Below are 20,861 nucleotides of genomic sequence, written 5' to 3'. Positions count from 1 at the left end.
TTACTGCATTTCTAACTGTAAAGAACAGCTAAATAAATGTTTCATAGCTTGCCAACACATAGTCTGCTTTGAAAAGTAGCCCAATATTGAAAGCAACTGCCTTCAACATATTTTTCACTGACAATTTGAGATTTTCTGTCACAGGTTAAGATAACACAGTGAATGAAAGAAAATCTTTCTCTTCCGTATTTGGTCTAGTAAGAGATTCACTATTGGTTTTGATGGTTGTTTTTTATAGTTGACAATAATGGACAAAGATGGAAAAGATAAGAGAAAGAGAAAAGAGTGACATGTGACAAAAGTCTCCCTGCTGGATTCAAAAGAAGCATATCACGATTACAAGGCACACACTTTATCCAGCTGAGCCACCAGGATGCCACAAAACACCTAACGGGTCTGAGGGATGTTTGCTGCCATGGCAACAGAGCAAATAATACTGATGTGTCTTATGAACAAGCCTGCAATGGAAAAAAAATAATAATAAAAAAACCACGAGCTTATGCCACGACATGAGTGAAATGAAGCTAATGTCATTGTCAACAGTCTCAAAATTGACTGAGTCTGAGGATGGAAAATCTACTTAAAGTTCCGTCATTCTGCATTATTCAGTGCAACAGCATTTGTTGTTTTTTGTATCACAGTGAAAAAATATTATACGGATATTATCTTTATAAATATATTTCGTTAGAGTATTTGGTCTCTATGTGTTTAACACAGCTTCAGGAGACCACGTTAACATAAGCACTTTAATCCCATTATTTTTTAGAATGTATGATTTTAAATTGAATTTTCCTTTGGCAATGTGTAATGATCACAGGGACATCAATGAAGACCGTGAAATGCACAACAGATTTCTACAAGTAATACGATGAAGTCTCTTCCCCAAAGCTACTTATGTGACAGCCAGCTGCCAAGTGCCTTGCTTGCTCAGCTTCTCCAAAATTTACTGACGTGTCAAAATTCAAAGACTTTTTGAACAGTCAAGAGGAATTGTTCAATTTGATTAATGAATTTGACACTTAAGCCTGTAATGTACTCCATATTCTACACGAGCACACGTTCTTCTCATGTTAACCATAGTACAAAATTACAACCTCAAAGCACTTTGACACAATTGTGCCAGATACTACAAAATACTATCAAGATGGGTCCAAAAAGAGTTAAAAAATGTATCAAATTTTGTCCATCAATTCACAATCACATTACCATATACCAATAAACTTTGTTTTTGCTTCTCTCAAACTGACTGGTGTTTGTTAAAAAATGTTTATAATTCTCCCCGTCTCTATTTCAGACCTACTATTACCAGTTAATATACCAGCTACTCTATGAGACAGCGACATTTTACATTTTGTTTTAGTTTTTTTAGTCTCAAAGTGTTGCCATCTATCCATCCATCATCTGTCACCGTTTATCCAATGTGGGTCGTGGAGGTGGCCAATCTCAGCTGTTGTCTGGCGGGATACACCCTGGACAGATCGACAGGGAACATGCAAACTCCACCAAGAGTGGCCACGGCAAGGAGGCGCTCGAACTTGCAACCTTCTAGCTGTGAGGCGGCAGCTCCTACCACTCCATCTGAATGCTGCCGGCTCCGGTGTACAATAAATTTAAATCATGAAGCCCCAATTATCATAACAAATTTTACCTACACATTCTACATTTCCTACACTTTTTATGACTGGTCAACAGTGTACTCCTATCCAAACATTCATGTGTCCTACTCACATAGCATGAAATGAAACCAACTGCTCACTCTTCATGCTTTGTTCAATCAACTCTCTTTCTGTAAAACTGGATATTTTACTCCTAATATTTTTCGCACATCCTCCACCACACTCCGCAACAAGCCACCTTAGTTCCTGACTAGTCTGACTCAGTTAGTGTAGCCTGTCAGAAAACGGACAAGATGTTTGAGGAGAATGAATTTGTCCAGAAAAACGTTTAGCTTTTAGTTAAGTATAAAAACACACAGTATGATTTCTAAATGTAGTATGAAGTAGTAGTATTGCTAAACAAATGAGTTACAGGAACACTTCAACGTGTTGGAGAGTCAGGGCATGAACTGCTGACCCTACAGTCAATAGGTGGCCATTCTACCGCCCCAAAGCTACTGTTTATTTAACGGGTAATATTTTTTATGCACCTCTAACACTGACCAAGGACCAGTCCATCTGTTCACCATCATCATCATCATCATTATAGAGTCCTACACCTGGGAGTCTAAAGCTCACTGCGAAAGGTGGCACAAATCCCAAGGCTCCATGGCCTAATGCAGCAACAATGAGCCACACCGCGGATAACATCAGAATAACGTGTGCATGGTGCTCACAGGAAGCAGTTTAAACCGTATTTTGCAAAAACCTCTCTGTTGTTTAAATCAATACATTTCCTTAATCACTTCCAAGTGATCACTACCTATTGAAATGCAAAGTACCCGTGAAGGACGCAGCGGAATATTCAAATTCTGACCAATCAATTTCTTCTGAGCCACTACAGAATAACATTAGATAGTTAGTTTAGTCAGGCTAATAGCTTGGAGATTGCAGCCTGACCACAGACTTTACACAAGCAGATACATCTGTTGTCTTAATTAGCATAAACCTGAGAACAGGTCGACACAGTTAAAATGTGTATTTTGTGAATGCTGCAAAGCTCTCTGTTATGTCTGTGCAGCCATGTCATTATTAGCTCATTAAAGCTAAAGCCAGAACTAACTTGGCAAACTAGCAATTTATGCAGTGATCTGTTTGATAAACAGTGGATTATATAGATTATATACACTAATTTATACATTCAATTCAACGAGTGGAGATCGTATAGTAAACACCAGGAAGAGAGCTGGGACATGACATCGGTTCTTAGCCAGGGCCAAGGGCACTGCAGTTAAATCTCATGTGGTCCAACCATCCCTGCTATCAGAGATCTCCCCTCTTCTTGATTTCCTTAAGCTGCAAATCTGAGTTTACAAGCAGAGGTGTAAAAAGAACAGAACTATGTTAACAGGTACAAATCTGAATGTACAAGCTTATAAAACTACACATACCAAACAGTTTTCAAGTTCTTAAATCCTATAATATTCCATAAGATGCAAAGCGAGGGCTTAACCGCTGAATGTCTCATCGCAATCATTCAATCGACTTCTCCTCCCCAACTGTGGATCAAGAAGGTATCCATCTGCTAATACTGAACTAGTGCCATGTCCTCTTTCAATTAGAGGATTTCACAGGCCTATCTGCTTTTCATCTAGAACTAGAGCTTTATTTCCTCCGAGACGCGCACTCACAAAGGAGCACCCCATCGTCTAGCAAAACAAACAAAGTATGAGACAAGAGGAAAGGGTAATTGTTTTAAGATTTATGTTTCCTCGTCGGTCACATGAACATGCCACATTTTACCAATTAGACGCTGTATTTGTGTCATTTATGGACGCTTTAAAAAGGACAAGCTGAGTCAATAATTGTTGTTGAGATTCAGGTCTCACCTCGCTGCTGAGCTCAAGCATGGAAATCCTGACAAATCTGTGTCGCCTTTGGTTAGGAGGCTTAATTATTAGAAACTCTGACAGCAAAATATTCCCTAATTTGATGTTACCTATTACTGCATCTGCTGCATAATTTTGGACATGTTTGTAGAGATTAGTCTACATTAATGTGATTTTCTTAAGCTACAAAACTTGGAGAAACCAAGTTTTGTGATCTTTATGTGACATTTCCTTAAGCTTTTTCCGTTGTAACTAATTTTATAAAAAATGATACACCATAACACTCGACTCATTGTTTCAATATAAACAAACTATAAACCCAATGACAGAAATATATTCGAGTCGATCCAACATTTATTTTCTGTCCCAGTAGCGGTGTTAACATTTAAACAATTATCCGATGAGTCAATAATGAAAATAAAATAATTTTAAGTGTAAGACTGAATAATCATCACACTCAAACAAACTGAGAACCAATTGTGAAGATCCTTCACAATTCAAGAGAAAAAAATCCTTGTATCAATGCCTTTACCTTACTAAAAGTAAGCAGGAAAAGGAATTGAAGTATCATCAGTACAGGCACTCACACTGGAGAACAAACCTTTTGGACCGTCAGAAAGTGTGTCAAATAAATGTCAGATAAAAGTAGTCACAGCGAAAAGTTCAATACTTCCCTGATGTCCAGTGATGTACAGTTTACAGAACTATCAACCTGAGGTCAGGAACCGATATCTTTACAGTTAAATGACACATGCAGCTCTGCAGGGTGAGGCTACATTCTTTAACCATCCATCCGTCCAAACGTCCAGGAGGAGGCTGACACCCTTTCTGAATGTGCTACATCACTAATACTGGGCACCGTAAATGAAGCCCTTTTAGTCAATAAGACCCCCGGCTCACAGTGACTGCATCCAGTCATCATCTATCAAGTCTCTCAACAGAGAAAGTAGTTTTTCAGACCGACCTAATGAACAGATCTTACTGAAGTCTGTCAAAGGGCATCATCAATATCTCAAAGCATGGATGACTCCAAATGCATCCAGCTGGAAGATAAACACTCTTTAATAAGATGATCACTTTACAGCGTTTATAGGCTGCTTTGTTTGCTGGTTGGTTACATGGTATATTGTTTTAGGTATCAAACTATAAGGCCTTCATATCACTTCACATTGCAGCACCACTCACATGAACATGATATACAGCTGACCTTCTACTCGGCGTTGTTTTCCCTGACACAATTTTGGTTGGCATGTCTCAATGCATCTTGACAGACATGGATGCTGAGGGCTCAGACCGTTATGCCGCTGCTGTTTTTCTTCCACCGGTGAAGTTTGAGCTGCTTTTGTTTTGCGTGTTCACATCTCATGTAAGTCAACGTCAACCACCTGCCCTCGGTGCAGGCGCTTACAGATGATTCCCCACATCAGAAAGGATTGAGTCGAGTACATGGCAAGATTGGACCATTCAACCTTTGTATGGTTTGTCTCACAAAAGCCGACCAGCTCAGAAAGTGGGAGGTTCAGACAAACAAACAAACAAAAAACAAAAACGCATTTTCTAAAATCCTCAGTTGATGCTTTAGGTTAAAAACAAGTATACTGGGCTAATGTGTAGTGGAATAAAAGCCCCATTTCTGGCTTATGTAGAGCAAATATCAGACCAAGTGGAGATGGGACAGTGACCTGATCATTCCAGGATTCTACAGAGAGTAAACTGGACCGCTACTAACAAGCGCCATCTCATTCCCTTGAACATATTTCAATTTATCTAGGACACATTAGGACTTCTCTTGCTGCAGTATAAGAAACTGCATTTATTCTAAAGTGCTCACATAGCCAGGATAGCAATTTCTTTGCACTGAATGGTAAAATAGCACTTTCTGTTACATTGTATCCCTGTAGTAAATAGGCATTTCACAAGCTTTAAGCACAAGTAAGGTACAGAGATTGCACCATTATACTCTTTTAAAGTCATATTTGGCTGAAGCTGCATTGTGACTTGGCAGTAGCTGCACAAAGCATGGCATACACTTCACATAAGCTCCGCTCTGAAAAAAAAAAAAAGAGTTTTTTGGATATTGTCAGTGCTTCACTAAAGGATAGAAGCATCCACAAAAAGGGTTTGACAGAAATCCTCCTTGAGGCACTCGCTTTTTTTTTTCCCGTTGTTGTTGTTGTTGTTGTTGTTTTTTTTGTCATGACTGCATCTAGTGTGTCACTGTTCACCGTCTGGAAAATGGTGCAACAATTGCGTTTTAATCACAGCACATTGTAGAACACAATTACACACCAAATGTACTGCCGTTTTACAGCCGTATAGCTGTTTTTATGTCATGTTTCTCCTTGGCTTTGTCCCATCACTGGCTAAAGCAGACTCCATTAATATGTACAAATTAGCCAAATAGCCCAGAAAATAAGCTAAAACAAAGAGTAGGTCCACATGACAGTAACACCAAGGACAGATGGATGGGCAGCCAGACAAACACATGAATGCATACAATATACAAATACTTAATTAGAAAACATAATCAGGCACTATAACCAATACTTATACGCGAACTAAAGGTTTTGTAAATTTCACTACACACTAATTCTAATAATAATAAAACAATACACTCAAAAGTATCAGAATACATATGAATACTCTACCAAAAACTACTTTACTGTGGAACACAGTGCAATGCACAACAGAGAGAGAAAAAAAATTGCTCCCCAAAAATGTAAATTGTAAAATGGTTATAGATATTTCAAATGTATATTTGAACACAGTAACAAAAATATTAGCATTTAGCATTTAGAAATAAATTTTGCAAAACAGGTTTTGCCACATGTCTTATAAAGTTATTGATGTTTGGTGACATAATTTCTTATTAATAAATTGCTGTATGCTAATTACTGCATACATAAGAAAAATGAATAAAATATTATACAAATGCAGTGTAATATATACTATATTCAATTAGCATTTAATTTGAACAAAGCATATGTTTTCAGCAATAATCCCTATGGTGCCTCAGAGGCTGTAATTCATTACACAGAGAATTGTTTCTGTAATTTACCCTACTCCTATGGATATTAATAGTGAATAAAAAAAATAATAGAAACATCTCTCTATATAACAAAACATAATTCCACAGCACAACAAACTACAGCCTCCAAAATCATCATAAAGTTGAATCAACACTTCTCTAAAATCGTTTTGAAAATCTGAACATTATCACCTTGGTGAAGGAGAATTTATTGCAGGGCTGTTGTATTAGACTGTAGTTTTAGCTTGGAGGACATAATAAACTTTACATAGATAAATTCTCAGTCCATAGAAAGGACTAAGAATAGGTGCTGACTCACTCAAAAAAATAAGTTATGGCTATATGGGGTAAATTATTATGTTAATCTATGCTACTCTCCCCCTTGTTGCAATTCAACAATGAAAATTTCACGTTCTCCTGGATTTATACGGATGGCTGTGAACACAACAACTCATGCAATTAAAACCTGAACTTCAGTGAACAATCGAGTATTAAAAACATCCTCTAGATGCTGATCTATGGGATACATTTCCTGAGCCAGAGTTCAAGCTTTGTGTCAAAGAGATTTCCATCCTTCTTTTGTGTCGTCCAGCTCCTGTACATGCAATCATGCTGATCAATGATTGATTGATCAGCATGATGATTAAAAGACACCTTCACTGATGTTTCACTTTGTTATTTTGGTTCTTGTTTGGGTTGATCATATAAATAAATACCATTAAACTTCCCTCTGACTTCCTTATATTAAAATATTGCTCTACTTTCTTTACTACGCCTCCAGATGACATAACTAGGAGGAACCTTCAATTCAGATTATGTCGTCTCATTGATCATACTATAAAATTTGTAAATACGGTCAACCTCCTTTTTCCTCCAGATGACATCATCTGAACTCTTAATGATGAAAAACTCCTCCTGGTGTTTATCTAGAAGCAGAGAAATATCTTACTATAGGGAGGTCGGAGGAAAGTTTAAAAGCATTAATGTAAATTGAATGTAAACTAAAGCCATAGAAAGCAAGTTGAAAATTGATCACCCTTCAAAGAAAAGTGGAGCCAGGTAAATTGGCCACACAGCATAACCTCATCAATAGGTAACTTTTCACAATTTTATCTTTATACAGTAATTCACATTTTTTAAATTAACTCCAGATTAACATTTGTTAGTGAGATCAAACACGATTTTTTTTTCTGCTGTGAGCAAAATGAAGATATTGTACATCTTTTACTTCCAAGAAACACTGATCAATAATTATTTGTGCTTGTTTCTGCAGAAACTGTCCTCAGATGCACCTTAAATCAGTTCTGAAGAGACCGTTAGCACGAGTTCAGAGCCATAAACATTTCAGAGCTCCCAAAGATTTAAACAGCAATAATCTGCAGCTTTATACAAATGTTGTGCACAACATCTTGGAACAGACTTGCTATGCTGCTCCTGTTATAAAAACTCATTACCAATTTGCAGATGTGTTAGTTGCATGTTAGATACATTTCAAATAACACATGCACCAAATCCGTGCAATTAAGCTCAACTCCTGAATATTTTGCTGCAGTTTTTTTTTGATGTTCGTTCCTATTGAGCTGTGTATTTTATGATGATCGAGCTTAGTTAGACTCATATCAAATCTCCTCACAGACAATTAGGATAAGGGAGAAATTTAATTAAGGCTTGAAAATATTCTTTCACACTATTGTTTGTCAGCTCCAAAAGCAAGAAATCAAGATGCCTGACTGAGAATCTCTCAGGATTAAAAATGCTCTTTGACTGAGTAATAACTACTGGGACTGTGTGTGTGTGTGTGTGAGAGACAGAGAGAGGTGGGGTGGGGGGTGTTAAACACAGAAAGAATCTGCTGCAATAAAATTATCTCCTATATGTAAAAGAAAAAAAACACCTTATTGCATCAAGCAGCGTAATGTGAAACATATCCAGATCCCAGCTGTCCAGGAACAACACTCACAGATGTTTTGCTAAGACAATGAGATAAAAATATGGTCGCTAGCAAGATATTATTCACAGACATTTTGTCCTTGCACCGGGTGCTAGATTATGCATGTTTCTTTATTAAAGTCAGACATTCAACCAAACAGGCTCCTAACCATTTGCCTCACTAGAACAGTTAATGCTTCTGCAGTCTCAGTCTTTTTTGGTCAGAAGAGTTGACATTTCCAATGAAGCTGGTGCATTTTGATCAAGCATGCAGCATACGGCATTTTGACAAACAAATTAATAGGTAAGGAACAGAATGATCTCTCGTCACAAAGACATATTCACTAGGCTTAATCTGTGAAGGCGTTATCATTTCCCTAATGCCTCAGTCAAGAATGAATAGTGCAATGAATGCACTACATTTTGTCCAATGCTTCTGAGTTCACAGAAAAAAAATCTTCATAGGACTAGTAAGAGCTGTGGTACTATGCGCTGCACAGTAATATATTGTTGTTATGCATTATTTAATGGGGCTGTGGGGAAGATTGTGTTTGTGTGCATTTCAAATTCTGTATGAGAGCATGTAGCTCCCTTAATTGGCTTTCTCAAGCGAGATAGAGGGATATGCAGTTTGAGTAGAAGATATTGATCAGATGACCAGATCCAGCTACTAAAAGCATGATCTAAATCAATGTCACTTTTAGCTAAACAGTAGAGAACTAGAAGTTGCAGTTTAAGACATCACTGGAAATTCGCTCTGATACTATACTTCTGCCAGCCATTGTCTCCTGTGTACTTAATGACATCATATCACTTTATTGCAATGACCACAGGCTCTGACACAGTGCGTGCAGCAGCCGTTTAAGGCTGCTACAGTGGCAGGATGACTGCACGTCGGTGGTTCTTGAGGGAGACAGGTGCCACGACTAATTTTTCTAACCCAAGTCAAGAGAAGGGATGGGTGAGAAGCTGGTGCCATGCATTACATCTTATGGGAATAAAATGCGATGTTCCTCTGCAGTTTAAATGCCATATGCTCTACAGCAGGTGAAATGTTGCTCCAATTAAATATTTGTGTCAGGACTCTAGCTGCTCTGGACAGGCTGTTTGGATGATGATGGCTGCTTACCACTGGGCTCAGCTGGGTGTCCAATATCACATCACACACCCTGCACAGTATTCCTGAAAGTATTAGCTCTTTAACCTCTACACAGATCTTAATGTGGATCTCTGTCCTTCCTTCAGGCAGCTATTCTCTGACAATAACTCACCACTGCTTCCTTCAATGGCCCCCTTGGATCAGCTCCCATTGCATATTCTGGTCACACCGTGTTGCTCCATTTTCCATGTGAGACTCATCATGTAGCACAGAGCAGGTCAGTGTTTAAGCACCGGTGCTCTTGCACCGCACACCTGTTTTACCAGCCATTGTTGAAAACAAACAGCAGCGTCCTCGCCGTGGTTAACAGGCACGCGGCAGGCATGTGTTCATGCGCCGTGACCATAAATGACAGTTTTTTGTTTTTCAGATGCACTGTTCTCGTGAGGAGCACAAAACCTCCAAGACAGAAGAAACCCATGCTGTCATTTTTGCAAGTTTACCAAGTCAGAATATTAATGCGCTCAAGAAATGTAAAAACACAACCAAGTGTAAAAGTCATACTCCAATCTACTGCAGTGTGTGCAATTTTAAATTAAACTTGTAAAAGGTTTGGGAGTTTTCTGACGCTTTACTTTTACTGCATCTGAGGACAGCATGTTTCATCTCAATTTATTTATTTATTAATTTGCATAGTGGTGTTTACCTGAAGTAAGCAAAAGTGTGCAACATAAGCAAAAGTGCAAGACACCTTGCTGTTGTTAGTCTGCCCATTTTCACATGATGCTTTGGGTGAGAGGCTAAAAACACTCTGGACAGGTCACACAATTATACAGAGCCAGTAAAGACACATTCACCTTCAAGCAGGGAAAATGTTATTTCCAGTCTGTTAAAGCTTTCTCTCGCACATACACAAAAAAATATTTGGAGCTAATGAATGCGTTCAAAGCCAGCAACTGCTTCCTGGTGACATCCTGTACAAAAAAATACCTTCTGAATCCTCAACCATTGTCCGGTAATTAATAACAAGTAAAAAGAACTGTAATAAATCCCAAATACCAGATGAATAGATCGGTTTATGACTGATAATATATCGCTGCGGAAATTTCAGCGTAATATGGTTTGTGCTCTTACTTTTTCGCTTCTATTGATATTCACAAAGCAGCTAATTCGAAAAGTGTATCTTGCCTCCCGATTCCTGTACGTTACTTACGTGTCTCCTTCTGTGTTCAGTGCTTGAAGTACAACACATTTATTTTATTTTTTGTCACTTTGTTATTCCAGGGATAGCTATAGTTTAATTGCTTCAGTGCTTTGGTGGCCACTCCTTTGATCTTTTTGGCTAGCTGTAATTACACAATTTCTTCAACTTTTCTTTATGCATCTTGAGCACTAAATAATTTGACTTGCCTTGGGAGAAACTTCTATCTCATTCCGCCGACTGATACCCACGTAATTGGTGCTTATATTCTCCTTTCTTTACTGATTCTTTTCTGCATGTGCAGAATCTAGAAAAAAAAATGAAAGAGAGGGCTGAGTTACTTATTCACCAACGTCACTTTTTTTCAAGCCTGATTGTTTGCACCAGAATTGCCCTTTGATGTGTCATTGTTTTTTTTCCAGAAAATGCATAAATGCTGACAGCCTGACTTTTATAAGAATTTAAGCTTTGTTACATAATAGGACCAATGAGTTGAAACAAACTAGTTTCCACCTTGAGGCTGGAATCAGCCTACTCTCTCTGCACCTGGGCTACACTTGAGAAGAAGTAGGACTAACTGAGCATTACGCATGCTAGACGTTCTGTATAAGACTTGGTTTCAGAATGAAAGCTTATTGTAGTTTGGAAAAAAGTCATCTTTGGTGAAAATTTGTGCATTTTGCAAATGTCAAGCTGTGAGCATGACTCACTGTAAATGTCTATTTTAATATTCCTGTATAGAGACAAACGCGGGTCTTTCTAATCCGTTCTAAGGTCTTTCATACTACAAATACAAGTCAATAGCTTTTTGCTTGCTGTTAATTTCTCATTCCTGTGGTGGCTGATAACCCTCTACTGGTCCCTATTTCATAAACCTAACACATGACACCAGCACCACGAGCAGCTGCTGTAACACAATGCAACAGAATGGCAAGGCAGAGAGATGCCATTAATCTCACCCCACAGCCCATATACTGCAACCTAGAAAGCAAAAACCAAAAAAAGAAAAGGAAAGAAAAACCCCAGCGCACATGCCACTGTCACTTTCCTTTTTTTGCATTACCTGCTGAGATATAAATTTGCTCTGCAGTTGTTTCCTGCCTGCACCAGCACTGCTGAACATGGAAGTCTTGCCAATAATGCATAATAATGATAATGACCATCCCGCCTGATTTCATTAGGCAAACACATGACAGCAAGTGCTCTGAGCGTCTGCTGTAACATGCTGCAAGACACTGACAAGCCAAAGATGTGATCATCGTCATTTACTGCAACACACAAAGGCAGTGGAAAAAACAAAAAAAGAGGCATCTAAATAGATAAAAGCCCTGCTGCATGCACTGCTAATTCAAACCTACAAATCCAGTAAGGCTCAAGGGTATCAACCCTCCTAAGAAGAAACCTCATTAACCTCTGGTTTTTTGTTTTTTTTTTTGGGGGGGGGGGGAGTCTTTTCAAGTCCCTTATGTTGAAACCTGTGTGATGCACAGCTTTGACCAGCATAATTCACTTAGCCAGTCAAAAACTCAGAGTTCAACCTTTACTGAAACACTTAACATGAACAGAGAGCCAAGCCCCTGAGCCAGCTGCTTGGGCTTTTTTTAAAAAAACCAATAAAGTCTCATATTTCTATGCATTGTGCTTTTGTTATTGCTTGGACATTAGAGCCAGCTGCCAAAATATGAAACCATTCCGACAATGCTCATATTTCAACTCACTGTGTAATTTCATCACACACTGTAAGAAGGTGGCACAGTAGGAAGATGCATACAGACCTAAGGCTCACTATGGGTAAAAGAAGAAGGTAGAGAGTAGATGCAGCTGGTAGTGTGTGTTTTGCTTTCACTGCAAGCTGCAGTAACACCCGCTGCACGCCCCAATGTAGCAAGACAGCTGGCAATGCCTATATCTTCCCCTGGGGATGTCTTTGAAGGTATTATGCGGATAGAGCCGAGCTATATGAAAGATGTTCGCTTGACTTCAGTGTAAGCATATTGACACCTAACCCCCACCTCAATCTAAAAAGATTTACTACATCTCTACCTCTACTATCTGTTGTGACCAGTGTCCTGTGAGTGATGAACAGTATTACCAGGGATGAGACATTGACCTCTCCAGTGCTGCATGCCAAGAGTAGAATAGCTGGAGTGTAACAAACTTCCCACAAATGCTGAGTTGCATTTGAGGAGCTTGAGCTTATTGAGTAACAGGAAAATGATGAGACGGGCTAAAAATTGCAGCTGTAAATGTAATTGCCAGTATTCACTGACAGCGCCCATGAGATCATTACCATGCTGCATCAGTGCTTCTGTATCTCTTCATCATCCCTGAACCTGCTGTGCTGACTGTCAAGAAACAAAAAGGTGTGTGCCAGCCCTCCAACTCCAATGCACATCCAGCTGAGGCCTTTCTCACCATCACACACACACAAAAAAAAAACAACAAGCATGAGCTGGGCACCTTTTTAACCTCAACTCAAAAAGGACATTAACAAGTTTTCCTCATCATTCAAGCCCCGTGGCTCCGCTGTCAAGGCATGTCCACGGTCTCAGCGACCAGTGCACGTCTCCATGATGGGAGGATTTCAGTGCTGCTGCTAATTTATGACAAGTCTTGGTCTCTGCGTCGTGCTGATGCAGACACGCCCGGCCCGGTCCATTTCTACATGTGCTCTGGTCCTTGGGAATGCAGCTCACGTATCACTGTTTAAGCATCTTCCCTGCACACTTTGGAGCCACAGTACAGCTACGGTATGACGGGGCTGTTTTGGGGTCTGTTTGGGCCCATAGGACTCTGTGTAACAGAATGGGACACAGTGATATAAATAACTGCTTCACCACGTGAAATCTGAGCATCCCAAGTAGGCACAAATATAGGCCTAGATAGATAGATAGATAGATAGATAGATAGATAGATAGATAGATAGATAGATGAGCTTGTTATTCTACATCTACATTGCAGCGCATCAGCATATCAGCTTGCCAGATACGCACGTTTAACCCACACATGTGTCAGCGGAGCCAAAGTCAATTGCACATTTCTCAGTCTGCTGAGTGACTTACCAGAAGTGCGACTAATAAAGCAGATCTCGAAGCCTTGATCCTATTGCACATGGTTTCCTCCTTCTACACACCTGTCTTAACAGGATAAATTCATCACGAATGTCAGCTGCTAACGAGAGTTCGTTTATTCCAAATTCATGGGTAAAACAAGGCTGCTCCGGGCTGTGCCGGGGGGGGGGGGGGGGGGGGGGGTGCAATCCAGCGGACAAGCGAAAATCTGCTGCCCAAGTGTCATCAACAAGACACAGAGGGGTATCTTCCAGTTACCTGCGTCCAGATAAAACCCCACCTTAAATCCCAGTACAATCCGATTGAGGCTTAAAGGCTGAAAATGGAAAGCTGAAATCCCAAAATCCAAAAGCTCAGGAGCGCCCGAGGCTCGCGTCCGAGCCGTGTTCAAAAAGGGGTTAAAGCGTCAGTACGTGGTCGCATCAAGTCCCCCGCGTTTGGGTTTGTAATGCGGGAATACGGTGGAGACAATTTCTAACAAAGCTCACACTTGCTATGAATAGCAGTACAGATGATGTGAGCAGGGAAACTGCGGTTTTTCAAGCGATAGATTGCGCTCTTGGAATAAAAAAAAGGAAAAAAGAAAAAAAAAAAAAAAAGAAAAAGCTCCTGGCTGTTTGAGGATGTCGTCAAATTCAGGGCTGAAGTCCGTCAAAAACCACGAAGGTCGAAAACTCTTCGCCAGATCGGCTCTTGAAGTAATTACAGCGCTATTTCGCGGGTCTCACGCCTGTTTTACCGGCTGTTGTTTGCCATCACTACAACATTTTTTTTATAATAAGTTCCTTTCTGTGAAGTGAATGAAGGATTCCCACCAGCGCGCTGATACCGCGTTATTTCTTTAATTCTGCCCTAATACCGTGCGTACCCGTGCGAGCAATTAGTTCTCATCAAGACTTTGTGAGTCCCGCTCCTTCAGACAAATAAATCCCGGGTGGGATGTGGAAGGTGTCCCGGAGATCAGCCAGTCTTTGAGAATGCGCCTCTAATCCTCATGCAGGCGTCCACCTGCGTAGTAAGAGCCCGATGTAAATGAATACATGTTGTCACGCCATGATGTCTGGAGCAGAGCAGAGCCAAGTGGCCACTGGACTAATTCTTGCTATCGGAGGAAACGGCTGACACCTTTCACGGACAGTGAGCACTGCGGTAATGTGATGTCATTTGGGCTGCATCTAAAGCGTATTCACGACAAACCGAGGATTTCTCTTGCTGACAGTGGGTTCATATGGAGAGGAGGCGCTGTGGGGTGTTTGTAATACTCCGGGATGGGCTGGTGGCTCATGGTCCAGCACAAGATGCTGCAATGGTGGGGAGGAAGGGGGAGAGGGAGGGAGGGAGGGAGGGAGGGAGGATGGAGGATGGAGGAGGAGGGTACTGGGCTACTGCTGCACAAAAAAAAAAAAAAATCACATTGTTAAGGTGTAAAACGTGTTTACTGCTCGGTGTTCAGCCTCTAATGAATAGCCTTTCATTTTCTTATCCTTCTCAATCTTGGATGCCCATCATAAAAAAGCAGAAACACAAATAACTTGAACACCCACACGTTTCTGACAGCAGCTCGTGCTCTGGACTGCTCTTGGCCCAGATCAGTGGAAATGAAATATTGAACCTACAGAAAAATAAACATGAATATCCTCCCACCAGATAAAAAAAAAAAAAAAAAAAAAAACAACGGGTAATCCTCTCAGAGTTACAGGAGAAAACCCAGTCAGCCCATCCTTCCTCATAATGTACACATCCGCAATATGCCCCTGAGACGAGGATAACATGATTTTTTTCGTGTCTTTTTTTGTGCATATTTGCCCCCAAGTTTATTGACTGTCTGCATGCAGGCAGCTAATGGTGTAAGAAAAGGAATTCTCCTGGATGCAGGACAATCACTTCCACACAGACATGTATTGTTTAGTTTAGTTTTACAGAACTGAGACTTGCAGGAAATCAGCAGACGTGCACACAAATTCAACTTTAAAGTACAGTTGATTTAAACAGGAACTGTCTGATGTGAGCCGAATTAATTAGCCGTAAAAAACCATCTCGTAATACAAGCAAATTTAAGACACAATGAAAATATCACACATAACAGGTCCCAAATGTAATACTGTAATAATGTGCAAAGTACCATAAATAACAAGGTTACTGCTCAACGTGTACCGCGGGTAATCTTTATGTTCTTAAGGGGGAAATTATATAATAGTAAATCCACATAGTATTTCATTTTCGTGGGCATAATTTTTCCCCCAAAATGCACCTTCTTAACACGTTTCACGCTGTCTTATCACTGTTTCATTGCGGTAACATGACAGGTGTCACAGTTATCTGATGTTCATTTGTACATTAGCAGCAGCCCGTTGTAATTAAAGGGCAGTTCATAATGGGTGGGAAACCTCCAGGGCATTTTAAATTGATCTGTGAGATGTGACACACTCATTTTGGGAGTCTCAAAGCACCCTTCCGCTTTCAGAGGGCAATATTTCTAATAAAACCTACCCGCTTAACTGTAGCTCAACAAATATTCAATAACCAGCTTAGTTTAGATTCAAATGCAATCTCAAAAACGGTTTTGAGGCTTTTGAATTCATGCAAATATTGTAAAAATGTCATTGTGCCACAAAATGTGCTAGGGTTTAAAGGACAACTCCAGTTATATCAGCCTGGCATAGCTCCCATAACTGTAGATATTGTGGCCCTATGGTTCAGGCTGACGGTGCACTCATCGCCTCCGTTATAGAAACTCAGGGAAATATGGACTCACGCATGTGGGGTACATAGGAAATTATCCTAAGATAAAAATTAAAAACTCATTCCAGAGAAATGTTGAGGAGGGGGGGCGATTGGGTCAGTAATTTTCCCCTGATGCATCTGCATAGTGGCTACTACTACTTTCTGTCAGGTTCAGAAATAAAGGTTTTGCAATGACTCCCATAAAAGACCTGTGGGAGGCTGAGGTGGTCACGCTGATATGTGCTCTTTTGCACAAGTCCTCATTTCTCTAAATCTCAACAGCACACGAGTGCAAAATAAGCAGAACCCACAGAGTCACAATAACGGCGTTTGTGGGTGATACAGGCCGAGATAAGCCGGAATCACCCTTTAAGTTTCAGTGCGATTGCTCCGAGCCTGATCTGAATGAGGATGTGTGTTCATGAGGTGGGTGAGTGCACAGGACGCGTGCGGTGAATACTGATGGAAGCTGAAAAACAGCCATGAAGGAAGCCAATCTGCTATTTATATCAGGCTGTACTCCACGGGGCAAAGCTCCCTCTCACAGTAATGCACTGTAAAAGTGATTGATTAGTGTGATATTGAGAGATTGTCCATCTTAACCGTCTCCACTCGCCAAAGTGATGAAATTACCGCACACTAGTCTTTGATAGCATAACAGCAGATCAGGTCAGTGTGTGTTCCATCCACTCTAATAAGGAAACTTGCCATTCCCCATAGTGCAAAACATAAGGCGGGGGTCTGCACTTAGATCCGTACACACCACTGAGCCACTAATACCCTCAGAGAGTGTGTTTAATGACCTGAAACATATTACATAGTGAGGCTGCTCAGTTTAGGTTCAGGTGTGCACAGTCTCTGTATGTCTTCACCTCTAAATGCCATTTTTGACACATCACAGTTGCCCTTGTCACTGTTTTAACAAATGGCGCAGATCAATTTTCATTAAGGACAGTGAAATTCCCAATTTATTCTCCTTGGCTGAGTTCAAGGGCCCACGGTGTGACGCTCCATCTATTCAGTGTGTCAGTGAATGGTTGTGTGTGTACTTTCAACTGGGATTAAAATTAGTGCAGTGACAGAGACAAGAAAACAATCTTCGGGAACAGCAACATCATTACAGTGCAGAGTGTTTGACAGTGGATTAGAGCAGAGCTGTTTATACCTCGAATCACTCTGTACATTAGCACTTTCCCTCTCATTGTGCAAAAACCTCCTGCTAATGTGCTTTAAATCCTCCGTCTTACCATCGGCAGAGATGTGATATCAACTATAGGGGTCTCTAATTGCTTTATCAGCGTTAGTTTTACCTTAGAGAAATAAAAGGCAGGCAATTACAGCACAGGTCAGCTTATACAGAATGTGTTTTTTAGCCTTCCACTAAAGAAAAGGCGTAATTATCTTAATCATAAATAAGTCGAATCTGAACTAAACAGACACACCGCTTTTGATTTTTGATTTGACATTAAAGTCTCTAATTATTTCAGAGTGTGATTGCTGAAAATGTGAAAACTCTTTGAACTGAATTGCGGAGTTGTACAGTTAAGCAGTTTTTCATTATTTCTGTATTTAGGATTTAAGACTTTTGGGTTGGGCCTGAAAGGACGTTTGTTAATCCACTGGAGCCCTTATTAAAACCCCACTGAGTTTTCTTACATCACAAAAAACTAAAAATTCAGATTTGAGAAGATTTCTTAAAGCAATAAACACACCCTATAATGTCCGTGAACACGGCGTACCGTCAGAGTCATGATTGCTAAATGACGGCTAACGCTAAAGCTTCCCCTGAGCAACACTGTCTTACTTTGTTTAAACGTGAAGCTTGCGTGCAAAGACATTTAAAGCAAAGGCTTCATCTGCTGCAGGTACCAGCACTTGACTAACGAAGCCAACATGCTAAGCACTTTTTGCTTTACATGGAGCTAAACTCTGCTTCCCTCTTAATATGGAGGTATGGAACTGTAAAAAAATAAGGCTAGGTGGGTCAGTTGTACAAGCAGGAGTATATGAGCAGCATAAATGTGTAGCAGCTGTAGTGAACATAAAACAGTCAGCTAGTATTTAGAAACATAAAAGTTTGCCAGCAGATGGTTGAGGTGGAGAGACAGTTTAACTAAGCAGAGGACTTTTCCAGAGGTGACTGAATTCCACTCTATTCCCCCAACAAATGTTTGTATCTTTGTTATAAGAAGTCACATGACAGCTCCTCCAGCTTCCGATTGGCTGAACACACCTGATCCAGGATCCAGTTCTTCAGGGATAATGGGAAAACAAGAAGGTCTGACAGGCATGTTAGCAAACTCAAGTCAATTATTTTTGAAAGTGGGGTCTTCCTGATATTTATCATTTATTAAGAAAACTAAATACTTTTTTCACCCTTCTTTTCCCACTATTTGTGCTATTCTTCTGTTCTGGGGTCAGTTCTCTTTAAGTTGGCTGCAGCCACAGAGGGTCTTGTAGTTTTTAACTTGATCATAATTGGCAATAATTTTCTTCCTCCGCTCCCCCATCACTGTCTTTGTGGTGCACACAATGAGAGTAATGATCTCTATTAAAATAGGATGAACAGTATATGCATGGGATAATAAGTAAAGACAATAGTCTGCTTGAAATATCACTATAATCCACTTAAAACAGCTTCTAGGCAGTGCCAATACTTGTTCAGGCCATTTTTGAAGATGTATGTTGAGTAAACAGATCCTCAGATCAGATCTTTTCACTATTTCCTTTGTTTTATTCTCTGACAAACCAAAGGCATGCAAGTATCCATGCATCACAAAAGACCTTTTATTTCCAACCCTTTTCAGGAAGAACGGAGCGTCGTCTCAACACAAATGGTGTTTTTGTATGGGAGATGTTGAAGGCAGAGATAAAGATAGATACGGGTACAGTGGCCCTGAGATCTCAATGCACAACAACTTACTGTATGCAAATAGACAAAACTCAAAAATGTTAAAAAAAAAAACGTAACCAAACACTAAACACATTTAGCCATTTGGAAAATGCTTTTATCAAAAGTAGGGAGCACACACCAGGCACAAATTAGGATACTTGCCCAGGGACACTTCGACATCTTGCTAGGAGGAACAGAAAATTTAGTCACTAGCCCTGTGGTTCACGGACAATTGCTCTACTTAGACACAGCCCCCCAACTGAAACACGCAAACACACCCAAACATGTTCAGAGAGTAAAAAAAAAAAAACAACGGCTCATATTCCAACACCACTGATGGATACAGCACTTCATGAGTCACCGTGACACAACGAGCAAGTCCCTGTTTCTCAGTTCTGCTCACAAATTTTTTATGTCCTCTGGAAACATTTCTGTTGTTATCGTTGCTATTTGCAGCGTTTGGTCTTTGGCTGCATCTTCTCACTTGTCAGTTTGCATGTGTTATCTTACGTTGCAGTGCGTTAAGATCTCAGGGCCACCCGGGGCCATCTGGGGAAGTGTGAGATACAGCTCACGCGCAACAGTGTTTTTCTTTACGGCGGAATTTATAAAAGGAATCCTGATGCTCATTAGGATGAAAAGACAAATCTCTGAGCTTAAAGACCAATTTGTTTTAGCTGTAACAGCTTTCATCAGGGTTAAAAGATTACATGTTTAGTCAGTTTTCAGGGACATCTTAAATAGCCACTTGGATGCCAGTGCATTCGAGATAATAATTGAGAATTTGACATTGTACCATATTACAACAACTAGATGGAAATGCTTAAAAACCAAGTCCAGGATTAATTCATCTTGGGTTAAGACTTTTAAAAAGGCTCTCTCCTCTCTTAATAAAATTGAAATTACCTACTCCTGGGCCAAGAGACACCTTCGCAACTGAAATAAAAGAGAAGGCAGACATGCAGTGTCTGGCCTCTTTAAAATGGCTTTCTACGTGATTTTTGACACCCTCTTTCTTAATGGAGCGCCTGCACTCAGTAATTCTGTATTTCAAAGAGCACTCTTTCACTTTCCACAGGGGCATGAAATCATCCATCACAATTGTTGTTTTACAGTTAATGAATGTCTGCGAGCCTGCAGTCTTAGAAAAGTTGGATCTATTTCTTCGATATGGCCAATTTAAGCTATATTCATTGGAGATGATCAGAATACTTTGACCATTTACTTCACATTATCATGTAACCATGATACTGAACAACAGTGATGGTTTCTGACATTAAAGCTTTGCCTGTTGTTCTTGAGAGCAGCTGGGATTTTTTTTTTGTTCCTTTGGTTCTTTTGATCATGAACTTTAGAGGAGCTGCAAGGTTATGACAGAAAGAATTTTTTTTTTTACCCTTTGAACATTAAGATACATGTCAGTCCTTGCTGA

General features: G+C 40.1%; 1 protein-coding gene across 3 annotated transcripts in view; it reads right to left on the bottom strand.

Moving 5' to 3' along the window:
* The window catches only part of lrfn1 (leucine rich repeat and fibronectin type III domain containing 1), a 112,609-nt gene extending 97,520 nt beyond the window's left edge, over positions 1 to 15,089 (bottom strand). For 2 of the 3 annotated variants that reach the window (XM_067507536.1, XM_067507538.1), the window contains exon 1: positions 13,804 to 15,088. The gene's annotated coding sequence lies outside the window, so the exon portion shown is untranslated. Of the gene's footprint in view, positions 1 to 13,803 lie in introns of all 3 variants that reach the window. The other variant, XM_067507537.1, reaches the window with a different exon arrangement.
* Positions 15,090 to 20,861: the final 5,772 nt, after the last annotated feature.

Source organism: Channa argus, chromosome 6 (genome assembly GCF_033026475.1).
Source record: "Channa argus isolate prfri chromosome 6, Channa argus male v1.0, whole genome shotgun sequence".
In the NCBI taxonomy this organism is placed as follows: Eukaryota; Metazoa; Chordata; class Actinopteri; order Anabantiformes; family Channidae; genus Channa; species Channa argus.
The sequence above is the reverse complement of the archived record's forward strand: the minus strand, read 5'-3'. Positions and strand labels throughout refer to the sequence as shown.